Source organism: Aethalodelphis obliquidens, unplaced genomic scaffold (assembly GCF_003676395.1).
Source record: "Aethalodelphis obliquidens isolate GAN/ISIS:26980383/991018 unplaced genomic scaffold, ASM367639v1 scaffold8, whole genome shotgun sequence".
In the NCBI taxonomy this organism is placed as follows: domain Eukaryota; kingdom Metazoa; phylum Chordata; class Mammalia; order Artiodactyla; family Delphinidae; genus Aethalodelphis; species Aethalodelphis obliquidens.
This window is the reverse complement of record NW_020837952.1, coordinates 16979533-16999893: the sequence shown is the minus strand read 5'-3', so window position 1 is coordinate 16999893 and position 20361 is coordinate 16979533. Positions and strand designations below refer to the sequence as shown.

Sequence of the window (20361 nt, the reverse complement as noted above, 5' to 3'; positions counted from 1 at the left end):
ACTATGTGGCATTTATAGAAAAAACTTGCTGGTCTGAGATACATAAACGGTAAGTGAGTTAGCAGAGAAAGCAGACCAAATATATATTCCTGAAGTGGGTGTGGGGTGTGGGGTTGGGGGACAGATGGGGTGGCACAAGGAAACTGAAATGGTCAGGAATCAGAAGATCTCAAGAACACGAAAGCCCAGACTGAAAAAGTCTACTGAGTGTTCAGTATGCTGAAATGGTGGAAATCAAAACAAAATAAAACTGAAAAGAAACAATCCATACCAAGGCTCATCATTAGAAAATTTCAGTACACTAAGGAGAAAGAAAGAGAGATCCCGAAAGTTTCAGGGTGGGGAACAACATGAGAACACAAAGCTCCCACATTCCTAGAGAAAAATAATTGGCCAGTGGCCATGGTACAAAAGTAGCCACCAGAATAGGTTTTAAACCTTCTTAATCAAGAAATGACAGTTCTTTAGTCATAGTAACACAATACCAGGACTGGTTTAAACACATTTAACCAACCAAAAACCATTTGCTTCAGTGAATATGCTTCTGCAAACCAGCCTATTATTGATAGCCCCTTATTTCTGAAAGTCAGTCAGTTAAGAATGGACTCACTTTGGCATAATATTTCTTTGTGTTAAATCTCTTTATACGTTCTTTCCTTCCAGTCCACACTCTTAGAAGATAGCATTTGTTTTACCTATCTCTATATGCCATCTCTTTATTTCTTCTCAAGACGCCATGTCTAATTCCAAGGACTTCTTTTCAAAAATTTCTCCTTCACTCCCACCTTTAAATACATGGATTATTTCCTGTGTTTTCTCCATTCCTTAATGGCGGGGTGGGGGGGTCAGGGAAGCAAATATAAAAACCACCAAAGAAGTCGGCTGCTGACTTTCTCACTTACTAGTTCCTACATTTCTAAACTTACTGAACTCATTATTTCCATAGACTTTTTTCAGTTCCGGAACACTGTCTCCATAACTTTTGTGAACTGCATGGTTCTTACCAGATATGATTTTAGGAAAAAGGATATGAAATAAAAGTTGAATCACCTTTCAGCTTTAAGAATATTCCACATGGTAGTCTGCATTTAATTTGGGACAAATAAATCTTTCTTTGTAAACATATAACTCCAGTCAGGTTTATTTCTTTTAATGTAAAAAATCATTTAAAAATAGAATTACTGGGCTTCCCTGGTGGCGCAGTGGTTGAGAGTCCACCTGCTGATGCAGGGGACACGGGCTCGTGCCCAGGTCCGGGAAGATCCCACATGCCGTGGAGCGGCTGGGCCTGTGAGCCACAACTACTGAGCCTGCGCATCCAGAGCCTGTGCTCCACGACGAGAGAGGCCACAACAGTGAGAGGCCCGCGTACCGCAAAGAAAAAAAAAAGGATTACTTAGGTGATAATTCTATTCAGTTCCATGCACACATTAGCCAACCCCATGGACCTACATTAATATTTGAGAAATATTTAAAAATAAACTTAGGATTTTCATGAAAGATGCCTTCAAATAAATTTTTGTTTCTGAACCCATCTAGAGGGAATATGGTAACTTTGGGGACAAGAATTTCCTAAACATCCCAAAGAGCAAACCAACTAACTGTAACACAAATAAAATTAGACTCATCTCCCTGCATCTTTTATCCTTTAGGTAGCTGGGCTGTGTCACTTTTTGATGCCTTCTTTGTCATTGTTTATCATTAACTTAAAAAAAAAAAAAGAAAAAAAGACTCACTTCAGTGAACACGCAGCAAAATGCCAACCAATCAGCAATTGCCTCACCTGAGTAACACTGCTTTTTACTTGTTGACATTAACTCACTCCTGCCTTTGAAAGTCTGTGAATCTTTGGACTCTGAAATTCCCTAAAAACCCTATAAGACTAGCAATCTGCTCTGCTCAGGGGAGGCAGTATCAGACCAGGATAGCTTTTCCTTAAGTAATCAATAATTTCAGCTTTGTGTTTTCTGTTTATATATTGAATGGTGTCTCTCGTTCTTTGGGACAGTCAACCTAAGACCCTCATTTGGCATCACTCCAAATGATGCCCTTAGACAAACAAGTGTACTGAATGGGCTGCCTGTGTCCAACTTGTTTGTTCTTTGATTTTCCTATCAGATGAGTCAATCTCAACAATGACGGGTGCTCCAATCAGTGCTTGAGCTCACATTGCTAACTTTGTTACCCTAGGATTTGTACCAAGTAGGTTTTTGTATAAGGCAGTTAGGCCTTTTGGCTTTGGCTTGGAGTGTCCTATTTGATAAATATTTTTGCCATTAGTTTATAATTCTTCAGCTACTTGCTTTGCTTTTGTTCATCTACTTGCTCAAAATTTTGTCTCACGTTTTGTTTTGTCCTGTACTGTCTTGTTTCCATTCATTGAATAAGGGAGTGCTCCGTGTGGAATGGATGGACACAGGCCTGAGAGCCTCCAATGCAATTCAAACTGGCCCCAAGCACTAAAGGTTAAAGATGAGTAACATCAGTGACCAATTCAGGCAAAGTTGAGTGATGGGCCAAACATCACCTCGGGTCACTTAAACTTTCACGACAGCATTACAAGGTCAATAACCATGGGGTTTATTATGTGGCACCTTCCTAACTTCTGCTTGATCAGGGAACCTGAGAATCTGTTTGTAAGGACACATTTGTTAAAAAAAATTTTAAACTCTTTCTGCCATCTTTCTGTGCTGATATAATGGTGCACACGAAAGTCCTAGCTGATGCTCTCAAGAGCATCAATAATGCTGAAAGGAGAGGCAAGTGCCAGGTTCTTATTAGGCCATGCTCCCAAGTCATCATCCAGTCTCTGTGATAATGAAGCATGGTTACATTATCAAATTTGAAATCAATGATCACAGGGCTGGGAAAACTGTTGTGAACCTCACAGGCAGGTCAAACAAGTGTGAAGTGATCAGTCCCTAGATTTGATGTGCAACTCAAAGATCTAGAAAAATGGCAGAAAAACCTGCTCCTGTCCTATCAGTTTGGTTTCACTGAGCTGACAACTTCAGATGGCATCACGGACCATGAAGAAGCAAGATAAAAACACAGGAGAGAACATGCTCTGGAGCCCACCCTCTGGAGCCCATGCGCCACAACTAGAGAGAAGCCTGCGCACGGCAACAAAGATCCCATGTGCCTCAACTAAGACCTGACAGCCAAAAAAAAAAAAAAAAAAAAAAAAAAAAATTTAAAGCACTCTTAAGTCATTTTTATCTAGGAATAATTTACATCCAGTAAAACAAGCAGATCTTAAGCATACAATTAAATGAGTTTGGGCATATGCCAATACCCTCACAACCACAAACACAGCCCTCATTCAGATTTAAAACACTTCCAGGGACTTCCCTGGTGGTCCAGCAGTTAAGAATCTGCCTTCCAATGCAGCGGATGCGGGTACCATCCCTGGTCGAGGAACTAAGATCCCACATGCCATGGGGCAGCTGAGCCTGCGCACCGCAACTACTGAGACTGCACGCCACAACTAGAGAGAAGCCTGCACGCCGTAACGAAAGATCCCGTGTGCTGCAACTAAGACCCGACACAGCAAAATAAATATTTGAAAATTTATATTAAAAAAAAGATTTAAAACACTTCCATTACCCAGACAGTTCCCAATGTGCCTCTTCCCACTTAATTACCCCAACACCGTTTTCTTGACTCTAGTGATGTCTTTCTTATTTGCCAAGGCCATACCTCTTCTAGGAAAAACTTCTGTGTCTTTTACAAACTTCCAATATAATCTCAACTCTTGCACTTACACTGGTAAATTACAAAAACGGTGACTTTGACAACTGCAACATAACAACAGGACTTACCGCCAACTTTTTTTTTTTTTTTTTTTTTTTTTTTGCGGTACGCGGGGCTCTCACTGTTGTGGCCTCTCCCGTTGCGGAGCACAGGCTCCAGACGCACAGGCCCAGCGGCCACGGCTCACAGGCCCAGCCGCTCCGCAGTATGTGGGATCCTCCCAGACCGGGGCACGAACCCGCGTCCCCTGCATCAGCAGGCGGACTCACAACCACTGCGCCACCAGGGAAGCCCACGGCCAACTTTTAAAATGTCAAAATTAATACTTTAAGAGGAATTATAAATATAGAAAAATTATGAGACAAAAATAACATTCAATAATCAACTTCTCTAATTGGTATTCTGAAGCCTCAAAATAAAATGACTAAGATTGTCTCTCTTTACTCCCCTGCTCAAACCTTTGGAAACCTACCCTCCCTGAATCATTGTCTCTTTATACTATCCACAATACCCTTCTATTCCATCTGCTCCTTACCCATACCTCTGAAATGAACTACCTTTCTTGGGGGTTTCTCAGCAAAGGAAAAATTATACTAAACAACCGCCTCTTTAAATTGCTGAAGTGGAAGTCAGAGCTATAGAAACTGAATTTAAAGACTGGTCTAGAATTTAGTTGGGAGTTATGCTTAAAGATTTTTCTAAATCTCAGGTAGACTGACAGAAATTTGTTGCAGGATCCCAACTTACTTACTAATTACTTAATTTCATCATAGAGGAAAAAGGTTAAAAGCAGCATGATAGTCAAGACCAGATTCAAACAGCCCAGCCTGTTAAAAAAAAAAAAAATTGGCCTTGAGAGAACAAGAACCTATTTAGGAAATACACTATTTCAGGGCTAGATTGGTCAACATTTAGTATTGTAGACAAAATGAACACTACATGATAGGAAACAAAATAAAAATTGACTCCAGGAAATTTTAAAGGGAGACATGTCCCTTCTTTCTGTAAATGGGCTCAGACCTGAATAGGAAACTGAAAATGTAATATCAGAAAATCTACAATAGTTGAGCATTTTCAGAGATCCTCACAAAGTAAACAAGCTAAAAAGAAAAACTAAACCAAAAGGTCTTTGTTTTCTAAGAAATGGGGGCCTATGGGTGAGGAAACTTGTACATACTGACTAAAAAAAGTAAACATTTATGTGAACTGCATTTCTTAATGCGATGCCTGGGGTCCTACTTCCCAGTTGCTTCATTTACCCATAAATGAGTATTACTTGTTGCTAGAATGAGTCAGGTTCATCCATATTATTGCTTCTATCAGTAATTTGTGTTCCTTCTATCTCTTTATTATTGATAAAAAGCAGATCCACTGTATGGATATAGATAACATTTTCTTTATCCATTCACCCGCTCATGGACATTTGGTTTGTTTCCAGCTTGTGGATATTATAAATAATGCTTATCAATTTGTTTTAATTTTAGTAACTCAACCAAGAATTTTTACTGCAGATCTCTAAGATCACAGGAAATTGAGAACATTTCAAATTTTGAAGTAGGAAATATGAAAGTCATCAATAGACTTTCAAATTTAAAAACATAGTGACAAAACACATCTAACTTACCAATAAGCAGCTTTCTAACAAGGAACACTGGTAAGTAACAACCATAAATGAACAGTCATTCTCTTTCATTAATTTCTTTGGCCAGTATTTCCTAATATGGACAAACGACCAAAATATTTTTATTTAAATTCTAATAAATACCAATGCTACGGATATTATTTTCCTTAAAAAAAAAAAAAGTCTAGCAGTATGAAAGCCAAGATTTGAGCTAATACCTGTTTTTCAAATCTGTGCCTTCTACTACACCAGCTTTGAAAAACTGTTCACATATTCTAAGCCTGGGATAAAACGTGGATTTCATTATGAATGCCAACTCTGATTGACTGGCAATGACCATTACTTCTGTTTTAAAAATTTCATGCACAATTTTAAGATGGGTAGAGTTATAACAGAATTTCAAAGGGATTTGTGATAACTGCTGTTTGAGACATTGAGAACAACTGTTCTCTTTCACTGAACTCCAAAAGAGGGACAATTTTGACAGCATAGCATAGTGGTTCACAGCACCTAAGTTTTAAATCCTCGTTCTGTATAACCTTGGCAAGTCATGAAACCTTTCAGAGCTTCCCTTTCCTTACAGGGAAAATGGAGACAGTAATGCCTACATGGTAAGGTTGTGAGATGGATACACAAGAGCATAAACTCCACAAAAACAACAATTTTTGTCTGTTTTATAATATCCCCGAACCTCAAACAGTGACTGACATATAGTATGTGCTCAACTAATTAAAGAATGAAATGTAGTGATTTCCCTCAAGAGTACTTACACATAGTAATAATCAATAAAAGATAGCTTTAAAAATAATTATAACAGCAATGGTCTGGGCTACTGCTCAATACAGTGTAGGAGAACTGATGTTCCCTCAGTTGAGAATCACTGCTCTACCCTTTTACCTACTAGCTTAATAAAACATTAAGAATGCAGGAGGAGGGCTGTTATCCAGCTTCTGTCTAATTTAGAAAGTTTCTTCTAGTTAGGCAAAGAGGTACAATGCATAGCCAGAACTATTTTATACAATGCATAGCCTAAAACTATTTTCCAATCATATGTGGGTTTCTATCCTTAATTTAGTCCTCCTGTCACTACAACCAGTTTGGAACATGTTAAAATCAACTGAACTATATTATAATTCTTTAGCTATACTTACTATTTAAGCATCATCTAAGAGGCACTTTTATTTATTTTAAACATCTTTATTGGAGTATAATTACTTTACAATGGTGTGTTAGTTTCTGCTTTACAACAAAGTGAATCAGTTATACATATACATATGTTCCCATATCTCTTCCCTCTTGTGTCTCCCTCCCTCCCACCCTCCCTATCCCACCCCTCTAGGTGGTCACAAAGCACCGAGCTGATCTCCCTGTGCTATGTGGCTGCTTCCCACTAGCTATCTGTTTTACGTTTGGTAGTGTATATATGTCCATGCCACTCTCTCACTTTGTCACAGCTTACCCTTCCCCCTCCCCATATCCTCAAGTCCATTCTCTAGTAGGTCTGTGTCTTTATTGCCATCTTACCCCTAGGTTCTTCATGACCTTTGTTTTTTCTTCTCCTTAGATTCCATATATATGTGTTAGCATATGGTATTTGTTTTTCTCTTTCTGACTTACTCCACTCTGTATGACAGACTCTAGGTCCATCCACCTCACTACAAATAACTCAAATTCGTTTCTTTTTATGGCTGAGTAATATTTCATTGTATATATGTGCCACATCTTCTTTATCCATTCATCCGATGATGGACACTTAGATTGCTTCCATCTCCTGGCTATTGTAAACAGAACTGCAATGAACATTTTGGTACATGACTCTTTTTGAATTATGGTTTTCTAAGAGGCACTTTTAGAATACATTTTAACATCTCTGAAACTGGAATGTACCTTATAGCAAACTCCCTTGTCAATACAAAAAGCTAATTATATGTCAGTATTTTTAATCATTTAAAAATGTAGTTTAGGGAGAAAGACTGGGAAATAACTCTCCTGTAAGTCTTTAAAAAACATTACAATGGGGCTTCCCTGGTGGCACAGTGGTTGAGAGTCCGCCTGCCGATGCAGGGGACATGGGTTCATGACCCGGTCCGGGCAGATCCCACATGCCGCAGAGCGGCTGGGCCCGTGAGCCATGGCCGCTGAGCCTGCGCGTCCGGAGCCTGTGCTCCGCAACAGGAGGCCACAGCAGTGAGAGGCCCGTGTACCGCAAGAAAAAAAAATATATATATATTGGTAACTACTGGCAGTTAAAAAAAGGGGGGGGGGATTGGATGAAGGCAGTCAAAAGGTATAAACTTCCAGTTATAAGTGCATAAAAGGGATGTAATGTATAACATGATAAATATAATTAACACTGCTTATATTACACAAAAGTTCCTAATAGAGTAATAAATCTTAGGAGTTCTCATTACAAGGAAAATATTATTTTCTATTTCTTTAATTTTGTATCTATACGAGATGATGGATGTTCATTAACTTATTGTGGTAGTCATTTCATGATGTATCTAAGTCAGTTCATTATGCTGCACACCTTAAGCTTATACAGCGCTTGTACGTCAACTTTATCTCAATAAAACCAGGAAAAAAAAGTGGCCATTAGAAAATCAAAAATGCCAAGTTTAGCCTGTCACTCAACTCACAATGAATTATAATTATAAAATATTCATGTTGGCAAAAAAGGGAATTTTTCAGATAAATAACATGCTGATTGTGATGTATGTTTAAAGAAAAGACAAGCTTAAAAGAACCAATTAAAATTCTTTCAATTCTATTTTTAAACCTTAATAACTAGTATGCCTCTTCTCAAAAAGGGCTAAGAGTTAACTATTAAACATTACAAAATTAAACTTATTATTTTAAGTGCTTTATAGAAAAATACTCTATACAATGTAAATATTGACATTTTAAACATTTTCCTCTCTTATATAAGCTGTATTTGTCTTTTTTATTAATTATCATGCTAAAAAATCTGGAAAGAAAAGATAAATAGGGTAGCAAAGTATTTAAGTTCTAAGTACTTGGATTGTATTCTGAGAAGCCTGCTGATCTGTTGTGCCTTCTTGTACATAAGTAGGAAATAAGGATTAAGACACACACAAAGATACAAAGTATCTTAGAAATTATTAGAAGTATATTAGAAATTACTGACAGATGGTAACTAGACATCATGGTGATCATAACTTTCATAATGCATATAAACGTTGAATCACTTGAAACTAATATAACATTGTTATACTTCAGTAAAAAAAATTTACAGAGTTCTGACTATTATGTATTATTGCAGTGGACTGCCATTTAAAGAGATGGGAAGAACAATTAAAACTATTTTATAATCAACAGAAAAACTGACACTGAAAGAGACTTTAACAACCTTCAAGTTAACGGCAACACCATCAAAAAGTGTTAGATGAAGATGTCAGCAATGGCGGATATCTCGGCTAAACATTTTGCCAAGAATTATGGTGCTATTGGTCAACTGTAAAACATTCTAGTTTGATTTCCATTGTAGGTGATGGGATTTGATTTTGTTGGTTTATATATGCTCTCTTTTATGGCATTTCTTGTACGTAATGGCATTTATCCAAAAAATCTGAATGCAGTTTGGAAGTTATCTGTAATGAATTATAAATTAACAATAACCTGTTTATATATTAATCTGAAATTCCAGAATTATTTGAATCAAGCTTTAATCTATGAATTCACCAATTATATTAACTCATTAGTTAATGAGGGAAACTCAGATGCCCATTTTTTGGGGGGTGGCTAAACAGGCAAGAACATAGAATACGTGCAAAATGAATTTATCAGTAGTGCCATTTCTCATTTATACTTCTTCATCAGCGAGAAAGTGCATATATACAAGTAGACATTTATCCAGTTATAAATATGAAGCATGATTCACACAGCTTCTCCAACAATCTAACATTCCAGATGAAGAAAATCAATTAAATTTGTAAAGAACTATCAAAACACGGAAAATTCCACTATGGTTACAACTGGAAGTATTTTCTACACTAATTTTTCAAATGTATAAATATTTCTGCTACTTATCTATGAATAAAAAATTTAGGGGGTAATTTTCGGTATTATATGTCGTTTGCATTTAAAGATTCCTAATTTTAGTTACTTATATAGATCCCCTAAAATTTGTAGGACTACAACCAATTCCTGAATCAATCGAAGTAAGTGATACATTAGAGACTTATCTTTGCTTTCATTGGTTCTTTTTATCAATTTAAGCAAGAGTTTAATTCTAGTCTCAGAGAAAATCATAGCAAAGATATGTAATGACAAGAAAAACCCCTATGGTTCCTTCTCAAGTCAAGTTTCAGTGTCGGCTTTGTAATTGCTTGAAATGAAAGTTGAGGAAAGAAGACACAATCATATTCTACATAAAGTTCAGTGAATTTATTTAAGATAATATTTCATCAATCAGAAATGATTGGCATTTTTACAAAAATACAAAACAATAATGGATGCTATAACGATTCTGAGCAGAAAATTCTGAAGACATTTATGAGTCAAAGAAAATAAAAATCAGTAAAGTTTTAGTCTAAATGTATTCACTATATAAAAGTACATATCAAAAAGCAAACAACTGATTCAATTATCTACCATTCTGTATTGCATATTTTTCCTTAACAAGACCTAGGGCACACCCAAGTTCAGATATTACTGTCCCCAATTAAGAACTATAAGAGTAAATCTAAATATCATCGGGGGAATTTTAAAAAGCATTACAAAATGATAAACAGATGTACTAAAAAAAACCTCTTGGCTATTTACTTCATGTTGACATTTACTGAAGACCTACAGTGAACCAAGAATTGTGCTAGAACCTGATGATTAAAAAAGAAAACCTAAGACATGACACCTTCTAATCAAGATTACTGTATTATAGCATTCAATATTCAACATTCATATGTGAGTCCCTTCTGTATGTTAGGCTCTGTTCCAGGCAAAGGGAATAAAGCAGTGAATAAAAGACACTGCCCCAATAATTTACTGCCCCGGGGTGGGGTGGGGGAACAAATAAAATCAATATAAAATATGTCAATCTGACAAGCACTATGGAGAAAAACATATAAAACAAGTTAAGGGAGATAGTGTGGGAATGGAGAGATTATAGCTCAGTACCCAGTCATTTCAACAAATTGATATTAAATCCTATTTTTAACAAAACACTCTACCATTAGGCTTTGTTCTGTTCAGTAACTTTAATATTTTTGGTGGGATAATGTTCCAACTAATTTGTGGCTGAAGTTAAATGTGGATTGGGGAGAGTCACAGAGATTTGTCTAGGATCCACGAGAGAGCTCATGGCTTCTATGCCCCTTCTTCCTTTGCTAATAGGGGTATAAATGGGATTTCTGGAGGAATCTAAACATTAGCTGGGCTTAGGAGGTACCGTTATTCAACATGTACAAAATGCCCCTCGGTGATTTCCTTTGCCAGCTCTGGACAGGAGGATATTCATGATTCCCCCCATTGTGTAGAAAGAATAACACATAGATCAGGATAGAAGAGAATGCTCCTGACTCATGAATACTCAGGATGCAGTCCTTAGGAAGGTAGTGTCCAGGAAACATCTTTGAAGTATTCCTCGCACTATCTCAGCCCACATTGATCGTTCCTCTTTCTGACAGGCTGCACCAAATACTTTAGGATTTAATCATACACTATCTTGTCTTCTAAGAGGAGGAAAAAAGCTGTAGAAAGCAACATTATCTTGTGATTTAAGAGGCTTGGCTCTATTTTAGAAGTTAAATAATTTGAGATAAATAAATTTATTCTCAATTTCCAGGTTCCTTTGTCTGTAAAATGAGGAAATAAGGGAAAGTGAAGTATTGAGCAGAGATGCCTTACTCAGCCCGGTAGGCATGCAAATGCCTCAAGCAGCAAGGTGTTAATATTAGGGAATGGTGTGGATTGCAGCCAAATAGAGCGAATGCTTATACAGCTAAAATCTTTCAAATTCTAAAAACTGTGAATATTGTGAAAACCAACAAATCTATTTGAGTTACGGAGATTTGGACACCAGTTTTTTACTTCTGGACTGGATGAACTCTAAGGTCCCTTTCAATTCCAAAATGTACTGTTACATCAAGTTTTGAAGAATTATAATTCAGATATAATTTTTAAAGTATCCTAATGTTATATTCCCTCTTCTTAATTAATATAAAAAACGAAACACAGTTGACCCTCGAACAACATGGGTTTGAACCATGTGGGATCCACTTATACATGAATTTTTAAAAATAAATACGTACTACACAATTGGAGGTTGGTTGACTCCTTGGATGCTCAGGGCTGACTGTAAAGTTATACTTGAATTTTCGACTGCACGTGTATTGGTCCACCTAACCCTCGTGTTGTTCAAGGGTCAATTGTAAAATTCTATGTTTGTAATAAAATTTAATGATAATGTAAATATTCTTTTCCTAACTTCATAATGGAGGGTTAATATTATATAGACATTTTAGAATTATCATCTTTCAAATATAATATAGATAAAACTAAATAAAAGACTGGAAACAATACGGACAATCTCCCTATTCATAGGCTGTCCTATGGGAAAATCTGTCAACAACCACTGGGCATTCAACCAAGGCAAGATGCAAACGCCTTCTACATTTTCTTCTTCCTTCTGGCATGCTAGTCCAAGATGCTTTGTGCAGTTAAGGCTTCTTTCAAAGTAATTTAAGATTAGGGCATGGGCATGAGATTCTCCCTCAGGAAATATACTTCTCTTCAACTATCACCCCAAATGAAGAGATTGGTTGTAGAGGGGATTATACATATTGATTATGGGGATTAAGATTGGGAAGTAAAATATAAAAAGAAGTAAAAAGTGGTTGTAAAGGAGAAGTCTATATATAAAATATGCAAAAAATGTGGAGTGGGGACCAAATGTCACCAGGCTGACCCATAAAACATTGAATAATAGATTCTAATTAAAGACTGCTTTAATCCTATCCAGGATAAAATATAATACACCATCAAACCAAAGGAATTAAGGAAACTTTGGTTATATTAATCCAGTAACAAAATTTGTATCCACAAGGTTACCTTGAAAATGCTTGAAATCAAGATTATCTTGAAAAGCAAATACACTGATTCTTTGTTTTTAAATGATGGACCTATGTTTCAATAACACAAAGCAATCCTATATTTTAAGCAAAACAAATAATCAACTGATATTTTTAGAGACATTCCTTAACCAAGTGTGGCTAATTCATTATCAATAAATAAAGAAGCCATCTGGCTAAGTTTGAGGACCAAACTTAGTTTTTCCTTATACCATAAAAGTAAAACTTATACTACCTTTGCAGCCCAGGGTGGTAAAACATGGATTCTAGAAATAAGAAGACCTAGAACTGGCCACCTATGCAATTTACAAGTGACCTGTCACTTATTTCTAGGCTTGTGTTTTTATGTGTAAAATATGGACAATGATAATACCAATTTCACAGAGTTGATGGGCAGATTAAATAAGAATATATATTATCTATAAAAGCCTTAAGTGTTAGTCATTAACATTATCAATTAGATGCAGAGTAGCCATTATTTATTTATTTTGGTGTTCCCTATTTGGTCTAGAAATGTTTGTTGACTAAAAGAATGACTATCTAAAGACTAATAATTCATTTCCAGCAAAGGAAAGAAATACTTAGATTTTTAAAAGACCACTAACAAGTTACTTTTTTAGGTAAATTGCCATTTAAGTTCATCAGTTATTGACAGATGTCATGAATTCCAATGGAATTCTTGACATTAAAAAAAAATGAGGGGGACTTCCCTGGTGGCAAAGTGGTTAAGAATCCGCTTGCTAATGCAGGGGACACGGGTTCAAGTCCTAGTCCAGGAAGATTCTCACATGCCGCGGAGCAACTAAGCGCGTGCGCCACCACTGCTGAGCCTGCACTCCAGAGCCCGCGAGACACAACTACTGAGCCAGTACCAAAGCCTGTGCACCTAAAGCCGGTGCTCCACAACAAGTGAAGCCACCGCAATGAGAAGCCCGCGCCCCTCAACAAAGAGTAGCCCCCGCTAGCCACAACTAGAGGAAGACTGAGTGCAGCAACGAAGACCCAATGCAGCCAAAAATAATAAAATAAATAAATAAATAAAAATAATAAAAAAGAGAAGACTTAAAAAAAAAAAATGAGGGGACTTCCCTGGAGTTCCAGTGGTTAAGACTCCGCACTTCCACTGCTGGGGGCATGGGTGTGATCCCTGGTTGGGGAACAAAGATCCAGCATGCCACGCAGCGTGGCCAAAAAAATAAAGAAAGAAAAAAAAGAAAAGGAAAAGAGGGGGGGAGGGGAGGAGAAGAAAGAACGTTTGAGATGCTTTGGGCATATATCTTTAAAAAAATTTTTTTTTAATATTAGTTTCTTATATTTGCCCTGTAGGAATTGTAATTTCAGTAGAAAAGAAAATGCTCTGGGCTTCCCTGGTGGTGCAGTGGTTGGGAGTCTGCCTGCCAGTGCGGGGGGGACACGGGTTTGAGCCCTGGTCCGGGAGGATCCCACACGCGGCGGAGCAGCTGATCCTGTGCGCCACAATTACTGAGCCTGCGCTCTGGAGCTTGTGTGCCGCAGCTGCTGAAGCCTGGTGCCTAGAGCCCGTGCTCCGCAACAGGAGAGGCCACGGCGATGAGAGGCCTGCGCACCGCAATGAAAGAGTGGCCCCCACTCACTGCAGCTAGGGAGAGCCTGCACACAGCAACGAAGACCCAAAGCAGCCAGGAATAAAAAAAAAAAAAAAAAAAAAAAAGCTCTACAGCACAAATAGTATTAAAACCAACAACTTTTGGGTTCCAGAGACACCTACTCTCAACCCCATAATCTGACTTATTTATTATTATTTTTAATCTGACTTATTCTTTAAATCAGTCTCATTAATAAATGTAAAAAATAGGTTATAATAAGAAACAATACTTAAAAAGTGATCAGCGACATTTCATAGTTCCTTTCCATTAAAATTCTCCAAATAGCTACAGTCAAATTAAAATTCTTCCAAAACATTGGTAACTAGCAATTTTCCTATCCTCAAGTTGTTCAGCTACGACCTCCCCCCTTTCATCCCCCCCAGTTTGAAATTCTGTGATCTTAAATTATAAATAAAGGGCTAAGTAAAAACACTTAACTACTGGTTCCTGAAGTCAAGTGACACTACTCCCACTAAGCACTTTCTGGGGAGATGATACTTGATTTCTCCTTTCCGCCTCCAACTCCCGAAGTAGTATTTTAGCAGCTAAAGAGGATTACTGTGCTCTCTTCTCACTCCTAAATAAAATTAACTAATTCAAACATTAAAAGAAACTGGACTAATCTTTTGGACACAATGACAGTGTTCAAAACTTCTGAGCAGATTAAAAAATTATTTTTTGGAGGAAAAATTAAGAGGTCCAAACATTACCTCACACCCTCTTTTAAAAATGTTTCCAATCTTACTAACTTAAATTCTGCCAAGAAAGGTCTTCTCTGTGAACTAGATTTCTAAATCTAGTCGAGCATAGAATTTGTAGACTGTCAAACTGTTTTACAGCATTTTCTCTATTCTGACCATATTTATAACACCTCACAGAGGAATAAAATTCTTCCTTTACCCTTTTCATGGACTAATGTTGCCAGTAAATGAAGCTTATTCTAACATATACTATGACATGCAATTTAAAGTCATGTTTCCAGTTTTATTACTGGACTTTTCACTGTAGTTACCTTTCGAAGTTCAGTACTTGATCACATCTCTGAGAGAATATATTAACTACAGCATAAAAATTTATCACTAATCTAACAACTGCAGAAAAACCATATAAAGAAATCTTAATAGATTTCTCAGTCAACAATACATGAGCAATGTAGTTAAGTGACCAAAAAAACAGAGATCCCAAAAATGTTTCAAAATCAGGCAAGAAGAAATAATGGGGGCTCAAGATCACCATATTAGTTTCTATCAGATCCCTCCAAACAGGTTGGATTTGGACGGATCTGACAGATTCCTCTCCCCTGCTCCCCAGGTCCTTGGACATGTCCTAAAAATTAACCTGTCAGTTTTTTTCCTCTGTCAGATCTAGCTGTAAATTCTATAGGCATACATAACTCAAAATCTGCTGTGTCTTCTGAACTGAATTTAGGTAACCCAAGTATGGACATTAACTTTATTATTTGCTATATATCTTAGAATCTGATACACACACACACATACTCACTCACTCACACGGAGGCCTTAGTTAACTGTATTTTAAATTGAAAAAACAAACAAACAAATGGTAAAATAGGAAAATATAACAACAGTTAAGAGCACAGGGCTTCCCTGGTGGCGCAGTGGTTAAGAGTCCGCCTGCCAACGCAGGGGACACGGGTTCGAGCCCTGGTCTGGGAAGATCCCACATGCTGCGGAGCAACTAAGCCCGCGTGCCACAACTACTGAGCCCTCATGCCACAACTACTGAAGCCCATACGTCTAGAGCCCATGCTCCGCAACGAGAAGCCACCACAATGAGAAGCCTGCGCAGTGCAACGAAGAGTAGCCCCCGCTCGCTGCAACTAGAGAAAGCCAGCACACAGCAACAAAGATCCAACACAGCCAAAAATAAATTAATTAATTAAAAAAAAAAAAGCATAGACTTTAGATCTGATTTCCTGGATTAGAATGCCAGTTCTAACACATATTAGCTAAGTGACCTTGGTCATGATATTTTAACCTCTCTGTGCCTCATTTCCTCATCTGAAAATGCGAAAAAACAGTACTTCTTAAAATTAAAAAAATTTCAAATAAAATAAATTATTCCATGCAAAATGCTTAACACAAAATAAGCAGTCAGTAAATGGTACTTGAAAATTTTTTTATCCTATCTAGCTGTCTACAGTGCTTAAAACTTGAAGCACCTATAAGACTTCAAAAGCATACTATAGTATACTACAGAAAATTGTATACCCTAAGGAGTTGTCATTTGTCTCTCTTCTCCACCCCATTACCAAGTCTGATCCATTCTACCCTGATGTTTCTGAAATCAATTCCATTCTCTCCACTCCATTACCTCATAAGAACTCTCATTTCTCATGTGGAAAAAAGGGGGATACAGGATGCAAATATGAAGGGAAAACGTTAATTTATTATACACTTGAGTGTCCATGAACAGATTAGAGATGTTAGTTTTAACTGTGAAGACAAAGAGGTAGGGCATTCCAGAAATCTGAGAAAAAACAAATATGACAGCTATATTTCGGTGGCTTTTACATCCCCGAAGATGCTTTGTAAGTATGGAACTTTAAAATGTTTATAGTGTTTGTACTGTGTTAGCTCGCAATCAAGTCAATTTTACAGAACAAAATGCTATGGGTGCAGAGAAGAGAACTGTCTGACTGTAAGGATATATCAGGCAAGGTTTCACTAAGTGGATATTTAAGCCAGACCAGTGGATATTTTAAGGGAATAGGGAGGTTCACTGAGAGATAAGGGCATTCCAGGAAAAAGGACTAGCATGAGAGAATTCATTACATCATGAGTGCATGGGGAAGGGGGTTAGGTACAAGAGGAAGGGGAGCCTTGACCTGCATTCTATAAGAAACAGAAACAAAGTTTACAAGTTGGGAAATGATATGAACATATCTGTGTTTTAGAAAGAATACAGAAGCAGAGTATTAGTTTCCTGAACTCTGGGAATTCAGTAGGAGTTTAATGCAGGTAAGAGATGGTGACCTAAGTCAGTGTAGTGGCAGAAGGAATAAAGAGAAAGGATATTTGAGAAATTTCTAAGTCAGACTCAAGAGAACATGAGGACAGACAACACTGGGTGAGGAAAGGAAGATGAGATGCAGCATGATCAAAAAGATGGATAGTGACACCATTAAAACAGATAGGGAGCCTAAGAGGAACACACTTGGTTTAGTAGGTATCTTTTATCTTTTGGAATAGGTCTCAAAGACAATGGAGGAAAAACTGACAACAGTATGGACATGGCAGTAGCATCTTTTATTCTCAAAGCGATTAGAAAGAAGATGCTCAATGCCTGTGTTCAAAAGGCTTCAGGTACAGAACGGACACTGATTTGTTTAGGAAGATTATAAATGTACCATGTGTAATTTGTTTCACTCAATATTTCTGGTGTATTAATTTGAAATATACAATTTATTTAGATGATTACAAATCTCAATTTAAGGTTTTATAATTTTAGTTGTAAGCCTTTATCTTTGATGGAGTCTTTTGCCAGTTTATGAGAAAAAGGAATATGAACAGAAAAAATTAGCACTGTACAAAACCAAAAATCTTTCTAGGCTTAATGAGCTTCTCAGTGTAAAATACTCAGTGACTAGCTTGTATTGTATGTACAATAAACCATAACATATAAAAATCACTTGCCTAGACTGTGTCTTTGGACTTGGTCCTTCGTCCTTTTCCTCTTTATCTTAAGCCTTCTGTAAACAGGGCAGAAGTAAGCACCTTACATCCTATTTCTGATTTCTCTAGGAATAAATAGATACTACGGCTATGGTGACACCATTGCTAGTGTTTACTCAACATTCTTTTAAGGTCTAGTCTAAAAATAAAATGTATCTATTAAAAATCAACAAAAACTACTACAAGCAAAGAAATGCAGATTTCCTCCTTCTCTTGTGAAAAGGACACCATTCTTTTTTGACTTTAATCTAAATGTTCCCATTTTCTTGTCTTCTCAAGTCTTTTCATCACCCAAATCTGACCTTTACATTTCTATACAGGAATATAATGTTGGATACACTTGCTTTAAAGGCTCAAGTAATTTTTCTACAACAATGTCCATGATATAAGCTGGCAAGTCTCACAAGGTGGCAAAAAGAACCATAAAAAGCTAAAATAACAAAAGGACTCTATTCACATTCTTAAAACAAGAAAAATAATGAAAGGATAACAACCAAGCACACCATCCCAGAAGAGCCTATTTTAGCCAATAGATTAATCAAATTAAGGACATCTTTTTGGTATAAGTAACAATATTTTTAATGGCTCCTTTCCATCAATACTACCAGGCACAGTGCATGTCTCAGAATAGTTTATGTCCCACAATGGCTCAACTGCTGACCAAATTTGTAAGGATTTTTAGTAGCCACTTTAAGTTATATACCTGCTATTAGAGAGATCTCAGCCATGGTGTTCTCTGATTTACATAACATGAACACATACAAAAGCTAACTGCAGCACAGGAATGACTAGGCACACACTACCCTAGATGTTTCCTTACAAACACCGTCTCTGTTAATCTGTGATCAAAGCTTAAACTGCTTTAAGAGGAAAATTTCAAGCTGCCTAGGACTTTGCTATATCTAATAAAGTACATTTAAATAAAGCATTAATCATCCGACAGATGATACAATTTTTAGTTAAGAAATTTAGTAGCACCACCTTCTGATAAGGACACCATGATGTCATACACAAATATATTCCTAAATAATTAATCAAATGCACTTCTGTATTTTCATTTGAATATTAAAGAACATCTATCCAAAATAAATAATATTCAGAAACTTAAGAAATAAAAGCCCAAGTGTCCCAACACCCCTCTCCCACTAAGCCAACTGTCTAGTTACCAGGCATTTATTAAACTGTGCTAACACAGTGATAAGCAAAAAAGATAGCCACATCAAAGTGAAATCAGGGTGACCAACAGTCCTGATTTTAGCACTCAGTCTTATGTCCCAAGAAATCCTCAGTCCTGAGAAAAACAAGGTGGCTGGTCGTCTTTTGTGGAATACATATTGATAGGAATTTGCTTCCTCTCATGTTTCATAATTTTAAAGATGTGGAACTGTGAAGGCTTAGAAAACATCTTGCAGGGACTTCCCTGGTGGCGCAGGAGTTAAGACTCCACGCTCCCAGTGCGGGGGGACCCAGGGTTCGATCCCTGGCCACGGAACTAGATCCCACATGCATGCCGCAACTAAGAGCTCGCATGCCACACCTACGGAACCCGCCTGCCACAACTAAGGAGCCTGCCTGCCACAACTAAGACCCAGCACAACCAAATAAATAAATAAAAACATCTTCCCGGCAATCAATAAAAAAAAAAAATCTTGCAAATGTACAACAAGCTTATTTTTTTTCACAATGTGATCATACTCTTCTCTGAAATAAAACATGGACACTAAAAACCAAACTGTGTACATCACTTAGTATAAGAGCAAAGTTTGAGTGTGTATGGTAACAAACAATATTTGTATGGCCTTTACAATTTACAATGTATTTTGACACGACTTTTCTCATTTGGATAAAAATTCAAGGAATCTGTCATGAAGGAACACTGTCCCTTAATTAGAAAAGTATAGCTTTCATAGAATTAGTATCTGAATATGCATTAATTGCAAGTGATCACAAGGGTTACAAAGATGAACGAAACATACTTGCTCTCAAGAAGCTTACAATTTTGTAAGAAAGGTGAGACAAAAATCATGGAAAATATCATGAGAAAAACAAAAATACTATGGAAATTCAGAAAAAGGTCGGCAGCAAAATGTAGGAATATGATTAGATTACAGTAGAAAGCACGGTCTGAGTGGACCTCAAGGTACAAAGGGACAGGAAAAAAAAATAGCAAGAGAGTCTACAGTTAAGATAATGAAGATCTCTGAGTATTAGTCAAGAGATCTGACTCATTTTGTAATCAACAGTACTGGATATTTTGAAGAAAAACATACCAATATTGAGAAAAACTAAAGCTACTTTTTTTTAAAAAAATTAATTTTATTTATTTATTTTTGCTGTGCTGGGTCTTCATTTCTGTGCAAGGGCTTTCTCCAGTTGTGGCAAGTGGGGGCCACTCTTCATTGCGGTGCGCGGGCCTCTCACTATCGTGGCCTCTCTTGTTGCGGAGCACAGGCTCCAGACGCGCAGGCTCAGTAGTTGTGGCTCACGGGCCTAGTTGCTCCGCGGCATGTGGGATCCTCCCAGACCAGGGCTCAAACCCATGTCCCCTGCATTAGCAGGCAGATTCTCAACCACTGCGC

The 20361-nt window shown here is 37.2% G+C and overlaps 1 protein-coding gene across 2 annotated transcripts in view; it reads right to left on the bottom strand.

The window, feature by feature from the left end:
• RAP1B (RAP1B, member of RAS oncogene family) overlaps positions 1 to 20361 on the bottom strand; it is a 45697-nt gene that overhangs the window by 10177 nt on the left and 15159 nt on the right. The gene's annotated exons all lie outside the window — the stretch shown is intronic.